Source organism: Bos indicus, chromosome 13, assembly GCF_029378745.1.
Source record: "Bos indicus isolate NIAB-ARS_2022 breed Sahiwal x Tharparkar chromosome 13, NIAB-ARS_B.indTharparkar_mat_pri_1.0, whole genome shotgun sequence".
Lineage (NCBI taxonomy): Eukaryota > Metazoa > Chordata > Mammalia > Artiodactyla > Bovidae > Bos > Bos indicus.
In genome coordinates this window covers 76,642,145-76,649,749 of record NC_091772.1, presented here as the reverse complement: position 1 = coordinate 76,649,749, position 7,605 = coordinate 76,642,145, and the positions used below count along the sequence as shown (strand labels likewise).

The 7,605-nt window shown below is 44.6% G+C and overlaps 1 pseudogene; it reads right to left on the bottom strand.

Moving 5' to 3' along the window:
* Positions 1 to 3,571: 3,571 nt before the first annotated feature.
* On the bottom strand, positions 3,572 to 5,220 carry LOC109567721 (kinesin-like protein KIF11 pseudogene; annotated as a pseudogene).
* Between the last annotated feature and the right edge of the window lie 2,385 nt (positions 5,221 to 7,605).

Sequence of the window (7,605 nt, the reverse complement as noted above, 5' to 3'; positions counted from 1 at the left end):
CTTGGAGTCAGCTGTGCCTAGTTTGAGCTGGTTAGAATTGAATAAGTTAAGATAGGCTAGGACCACCAACTGGGCATGCACCAGCTCCCCTTAAGGACCTTCAGATGTCAGAGGGCTAAAAATGCCACCCTCTGATTGGCTGAGTGCCTTCACCTGTGAATCCGTGTTCCATGAAGAGGCCGGAGGCTTAGTCACGCCTGCGCGGAAGGACAGGCTGCACCTGTTTCCGATCACCTTTCCCCACGCTCCCCAGGCTCAGCCCACCCTGCTGCTTTATCCCCTAACCCATAAATACCCCAGCCACCCCCCCCCCTCTTGTGGGGGCCTGAGCTGAGATTGGTTTTTGTTACTTCTGCACTTGACTGTCCTGCAAATACCTTGTCTCTTCTGCAAATATCAGCATCTCAGGGTCTGGGTTTGCTTTGCATCAAAGAGAACCTGATGAGTCAGCTAGAAGAAGAGGACGATGCTTACAGGCAACGAAAGCTTCTCTCAAACCCTTTTCACACTGAAGTCTGCTATAGTAGAATTCCAGAGCCACTTGGTAGAAACAACTTTTTTTTTTTTTTCAAAAGAAAAGAATTTTTTGAACTTCCTTCTAAAAGGGGTGGCAGGATGGGAGTGACGCCCTGGGTCACTCTGGGACCACAGAGGAAGGTCTGGCTTCACTTGCTTATGTTGTCTCCACCATGGAGTGTGAGCTCCATGGACGAGGGCTGAGCCGGCTCTGTTCATGTTGTGTTCCAACTCGTGTCTGGCATGTAGTGGCTAGTGCATATACAGCAGACAGGGGAGGGAGGGGAAACCAGGAAGGCCTGACCCCCAATGTGACTGTATCTGAAGATGGAGCCTGGAAGGAGGTCGTAAGGGTGGGGCCCTAATCCGTTAGGGCTGGTGTCCTTATATAGAAGAGGAGACGCCAGAGCTATCTTCTCATGCACAGAGAAAAGACCATGCTCCTCCCTGAACATGGTTCCTTCCTGAGACGGGCAGGGTCCCCTGAGGGGATAGTTCAAGACCCCCCTCTGACTTTACCCTGTAGCTGATGAAAGCACTGAACAGAGAGGGGGACATGTGTTAAAAATGCAGACCTCCAAGTCAGTGCCGTCTTAGGTGAAGGAGGCAGAATCATCTGTCCCTTGGAAAAAAAGGAAAAACCTTTGTTCATACCTGTTTCAGGGTGTGGAACAGTGGCTGCTTTTTCTACTTGACTAGCTGGTGAGTTAGTGAGGGTGGGGGTCTCTTAGGGGAAGCATTTCTCTCCATTCTCAGAGATCTCGGTCAGAAGGAAACATTCGCCACTGCAGGGCCTGTTACATACCTCCTGTCCACACTCTGGGCCCTGGGCAGGCCTAATATCAGCACAAATGTCATCTAAGAGGTAGCCCCACAGCCATCCCACTAGAGTGACACCATTGTCTCCACCTGTGACCATAAACCTCTCCCCAAGCCTCAACTTCCTCATCAGTAAAGAGAGACTAACTCCTCCTCCCCCAAGGTTGCCGTGAGGGTCATCGGGGCCTGGCAGGCCACAGGGGCCCAGCTCCAGGAGTTGGGTGGCTGTCTATGGGAGTGAAACCCCGTGTGGCCAAGTCTTCTTTTTTTTACAGACAACTTGGAAACCTGGTGGTTTCATTTGGAGTTTCCCAACTAATTAAATTTCAACAGCCTGTGGCCCGGATGCACCTGAGGCTGTCAATTTTCTGAACTGAGCGCAGGAGGGAAGAACTGTAAACTAGGAGTTCAAATGTTGTGAAAGTTGCTCAGTCGCGTCTGACTCTTTGCGAGTCCATGGAATTCTCCAGGCCAGAATACTGGAGTGGGTAGCCTTTCCCTTCTCCAGGGGATCTTTCCAACCCAGGGATTGAATCCAGGTCTCCCGCATTGCAGGCAGACTCTTTACGAGCTGAGTTATAAGGGAAGCCCAAGAATACTGGAGTGGGCAGCTTATCCCTTCTCCAGCGGATCTTCCTGGCCCAGGAATTGAACCAGGGTCTCCTGCATTGCAGGCGCATTCTTTACCAACTGAGCCATCAGGGAAGTCCTCAGGCGCTTGTAGTAGTAGTAGGAGTCGCTCAGTCGTGTCCGACTTTTTGCGACCCCATGGACTGTAGCCCACCAGGCTCCTCTGTCCATGGGATTCTCTAGGCAAAAATACTGGAGTGGGTTGCCATTTCCTCCTCCAGGGGACCTTCCCAACTGTACATAAAGGAGACTTCATTAATGTGCATTAGAGGATACCCCAGGTTAACCTGTCATAGAAAACTGTCTCTTGAGTCTTTAAATTCTGTACTAATTCTATACCTCTGGTTGGCCTATTGTTTGTTTAGGTTTTAAGGTGAATGACCTGGGGCTGTTATTTCCATCAGCCTAATTGAGAATCTAAAGGCACAGTTGAAATGTCTATTTTTCTTGCTATCCTCAGAAGTGAAGTGAAAGTCCCTCAGTCGTGTCTGACTCGTTGCGACCCCCGTGGACTACAGTCCATGGAATTCTCCAGGCCAGAATATTGGAGTGGGTAGCCTTTCCCTTCTCCAGGGGATCCTCCCAAGCCAGGGATCAAACCCAGGTCTCCCGCATTGCAGGAGGATTCTTTACCAGCTGAGCCACAAAGGAAGCAAATAAGGGGGAATGAAGCTAAACCTGGAACAGGAAAGGTTTAAATGTGCGAAGGGTGTCCAGTTAGCAAACTTATAAACGCTTTGGCAACAGTTTAAATCACAACCTTATTTTGTTGCTGTTGCATTCATATTTATTCCAATACCTGAGACATTTAAGGCACTCAGTGATATGGGCCTTGATTTCTAGTCTACTTAAGAAAGTCGCTCAGTCGTGTCCAACTCTTTGTGACCCCATGGACTGTAGCCTACCAGGCTCTTCCATCCATGGGGTTTTCCAGGCAAGAATACTGGAGTGGGTTGCCATTTCCTTCTCCAGGGGATCTTTCCGACCCAGGGATTGAACCCAGGTCTCCCACATTGTAGGCAGACGCTTTACCATCTGAGCCACCAGGGAAGTCTACTGAAAGAGGGCTTTAAATTTCACAGGACTTGTATTCTGCACCCCCAAACCAAACTTCCTCAGAAGAGACTGCTGCAAATTTACTCCATGATTCTCATTCTTTTCAGCTTACAATACAAATAACTCACTTTTTGCAACCTAGGTCTTATAATAAAGCACTGCTGAAAAATTAAATAGAAGAATGTTCAGTTGCCATATAGGCTACAAAAATGATTTGCTGGTGGTGATTTTTAAGCTTGATTCTAAATAGATTTATGAAGAATGGTACTTGGAAGACATTGTTCAAATTTTGCTACTTAAGGTATCTTGAGATTATAGGCTCACTCTCCCTAAAATTTCAAAAAGCATAGAGCTTAGGCTCTTAAGGGTATAGCAGTGATAAAAACTTTCAGTCATTTCTAAAAAGCAACACTTGATAGTTTTCTGTCCCCAATGGTTCTCTAATATACATGTAGAAGGAAGGCAACAGGAAACCAAGAATAAAAATAGCTGAGCTCTCCACAATTGGGCTTCCTGCTTGCTTTCCTTGCTCAAAAGAGGAGACACCATCTCCTCTTTATGAAGTAATAGAGGCTTCATAGACAGCTGGGCCACTCCAGTGACGGTCGGCATCTGATGCCCCATATCTCTCAGTTCTTCTTGTTGCCAGTGGTCGGCCTGGCGATGGTGGTGAAATGGGAGCAATTAATCTGTAGAGTAATCTGTAAAAACATCTTACTGCTCTGTATTTTCTTGAACACTGCTGACTGCTTTCTGGATGTTTTTACACTTTTCCTCCAAATCACAGAATCTCTCCTCCCAAAGACTGATTAACTGGTAAAGTTCCTGTTGAATATATTTTCTTTGCTTTCTTCACGTCTTCAGTTTTCACACAGCTTCTGTGATTCAGCCAAGGAAGAAACTATATTTTAGTTCACGTAGATTGTTAACACGGTGTACTAAGAAAGCCATCCATTTCCTTCTGATCTTCTATCTTATTAGCCACAATAGACAAAGTCTTGAAAATATTCTTCAGCTGACTACTGATTTCCAGGATAGATGCCACAGTGGGGGATAAAGCTGTTCCCAGTGACCTGAGGAGGTCAGTAATCAATTCCTGAAATACAGTTCTACTTTCTGCCATTAACGGTTCTTTCAATATCATATCAGACATCTGAGAAACAAGTGTAGACACATTTTCTGGAATCGAAGCGAGAGACCCAAGTGCTGCGGTAATGGTGTCTGATGCAGGCGTACTGGACGTCGGCAGGGCACCAAGCAAGGGCTCGTGAACGTCTAGCATGGCCTTTGTTTCATGCTGCCACCCTTAATTCTTCCATATTGTTAAACAGACTATTCAAGTCTTTGCCAAAAACATCCTGAACTTCTGCGTTATGCTGATCAACTGCCTTTCCTTCAACTGTGTTAAGCAACCCACTGGCAGCATCATGAAGTCTCTCCTCCGTACTTTCCAAAGCCGAGGTGATATATTCTTCAACAAGCTGTAATTTCATTTCCTGCAAATGTCTTTGAGTGGTTTCAAGTTCCTGTGTCTTACTTTGCAGGTCAGATTTGCACGGGTTAAGTTCATTTTTACTGTCCATAAACAATTCTGTAACCCTATTTAGCTCTTCCTCAACAGCAGCAATTTTTTCAACCAGTTCTACAATTTCTTCCTCCTGAACACTTAGTTTTCCACTCATAGCTCTAACATTTTCTTCAGAAATGTACACTCCATTTTTTTCACGAGTTGCAGCAAGATCCCGTTTCAGATGCTCTATCTCTTCTGTATATTCCTTAATCAGAGCTTTCTTGGTGAGTTTCTGGTTAACCTCAGGCTTTCTTTGCTCTATGAGCATATTCCAATGTACTCAGAGTCTCCTCCAGGTTGAGAGATGCAGAAGAAACTGTTGCCATGATAGATGTTCTTGTACATCCCCCAAGAGAGTCCTGGAGGATTCTAGTCTGTTTAGATTCTCGATAAGGAACATGAGGTGTTCTTTCTACAAGAGCAGTAATAATCCTTCCCAGAGTCAACAGGGACTGATTGATATTTCCAGCTTTCCGAGGTCTCTTGTCAACTGCTCCAGAATGGCCAATGTTCTCACTGCCTGCAAGATCAACCTTAATCAGCTTTCTTGGTGATTTTCTGGTTAACCTTAGGCTTGTTGAGTATGTTCTTTGCTCTAGCCCAATTCTGCCACCACCTTTCCCCATCATGTTGCCAAGACTCGGTTCTTATAACTTAGGGATACTAATGACACATTTGTCCAGTGGCCAATGGACTGCTGTGACATTCAAATGAAAGGTATTGGTAAAGTGAAATTCATTCATTCACGAGTAATTATTGATGGGTTGTTCTAGATCCTTAGGAAAATGATGGAGTAATAATTGAAGGTTGGAACTCTGAACACCCCCCCACCCCACCCCCTGCCCCGCACACACAATACACACACACACACACACACCCGTAGACCAAATCCTGGCTTCCTTACCCACAAACTGTGGGAGGATTAATAATACTTGAAGAGTTATTGCCAAATTTGTGCTCCAACTCTTTGTGTCCAACTCTTTGCGACCCCATAGACTGTAGCCTGCCAGGCTCCTCTGTCTGTGGGATTTTTCAGGCAAGAATACTGGAGTGGGTTGCCATTTCCTCATCCAGAGCATCTTCCCAACCCAGGGACCAAATCCACGACTCTTTCATCTCCTGCATTGGCAGGCAGATTTTTACCACTGCTCCGTATTTGCAAAGCATTTACCACACAGAAAAAGTTGCTATAAAAGCCTTTGAAAACAAAAGATTTCTTTGACATAAACTAGGTTGAATTACTCTTTAAGGAGACAACTGAATATCTTATATCAGAAGAGGTAAGATAGAGCAGTACACACCAGTATAACAAAATTCTTTACATATAAAATGAAGTTTTAATTATTAATCATTAGCCGTTAGGAACACAGATGTCCAGGATGCCTTACTTTACTTGGGTTACAAATAAAGATTAATTCTACTGCCATTAGAGCAGCCTAGGTTTCTTTTTATTAATTACCCAAGTGATACGTGAATATGTTCCTTTAATAAGTAATGAAAACATTTAGACGAGGCTAAAGTTCTCTGTGATATCTGATGTAATTCTCCCATAACACATGAGGAAAAAAATGATCTCAGTAGCTTGAAACGACAGCGTTATCTGCTCAGATTTGTGTCCATGGCTGGGCAGTGGGCATCTGATTCCACAAGACCCTGACTTACAGACCCGAAATGGCAGTTTCTTGCCATCTAGAAAGTGACACCGCAGCAAGAAAGCAAGACACATCATGGGTCAGAGTGACATCCTCTCCAGAGTGACACGCACTTCCTGTCCCATTCCACTGGCCCTTGTCAGGCACATGGACACTCCCGGGTCACAGGTGACAAGGGTCAATCCTATCATGCACTTGACTCCATCCCTGACCTTGGGAAAGCTGCTTAGTTTCCCTGCGTCTCAGTTTCCTCGCGTGTGAAATGAGAACAGATACAATACTAATTTCAGGGCATTGATAAGTAAAATAAGTGTGAAGTGCTTACAATGGTGTTCAAAGTCTAGCCACGATGCTGATGAAGACGACGCTTTGCGTCTGTAAGCGCTGTAGTCTAAGTGTCTTGTGCTAGCCTGTCATTTATAAGCAGCTGCATTTTCAACCCACAATAATCTTCCATTGTGTTCCATAACTTTGGTGTGTGCACACACAGATGAACGTAACGCATATAAAACATACCTATTTCTGTTTCCATGCAAACGTTGAGACCCAATTTTAATGCTTTCGGTCTGAGGCTACAGCACAATTTATAGAGCAACCAGTGGGTGGATGCTGGATATTTCCTCATGTGAGCAAGAGAAGACGGGCTGCTTTCAACAGGCAGTTCTGGCCCATGTGCCCACTGGCCTTTGGCAGTCTGATGTCAGAGGCGACGTGAATCAGGGCGCTCAGATGCTTGAACGGTGACACCGTTGGAAACCCGGAGTCTGTCTTGGCCCATTTAGAACAAGCACTGTTGGCTTCTCAAAAATTAGTTTTTTTTTTTTCCTTCTGGGAAACTGAGTATTAATTCATCCTCATAAAGCACATGTCTCTGGAATAGCCAACCAGCCACTAATATTCACTTCCCTTTAGCTAGTTTGTCTCTGTGTTATTAATACCATGCAGCTCCATGCTCTTCCACATCCCCATGACAGTCAATCATCTGGTCAATTTGATTTTTTTAAGCCTTAATTGAACCCCTAAAATGTGTTTACTCTGAATGCATTAAGGTTATACTTATCAAATCGGAACTATACTCCCTCCTTAAATTATCTTGAAAACAAAATCAATAGTTTATTTAACCAGAGTCAAAAGAAAAAGAAAAGGGAAAAAAATGCCCTGGGGAATTTGTGTAATAAGTTTTACTTAGAAAGAAACAATGTGGATAAACGGGGAAAGAATTTCAGTGTGAGGCAAAGAATATGGGGTAGCTTGGAGGAATAGACAGGCACCTAATTTAATATTGTTCCTTTCTGTGCAGTTTCTTACAAAATAGGTCACCAGCTTTTGTTGCTTTCTGAGCAAGCCATAGGAATAAACAAC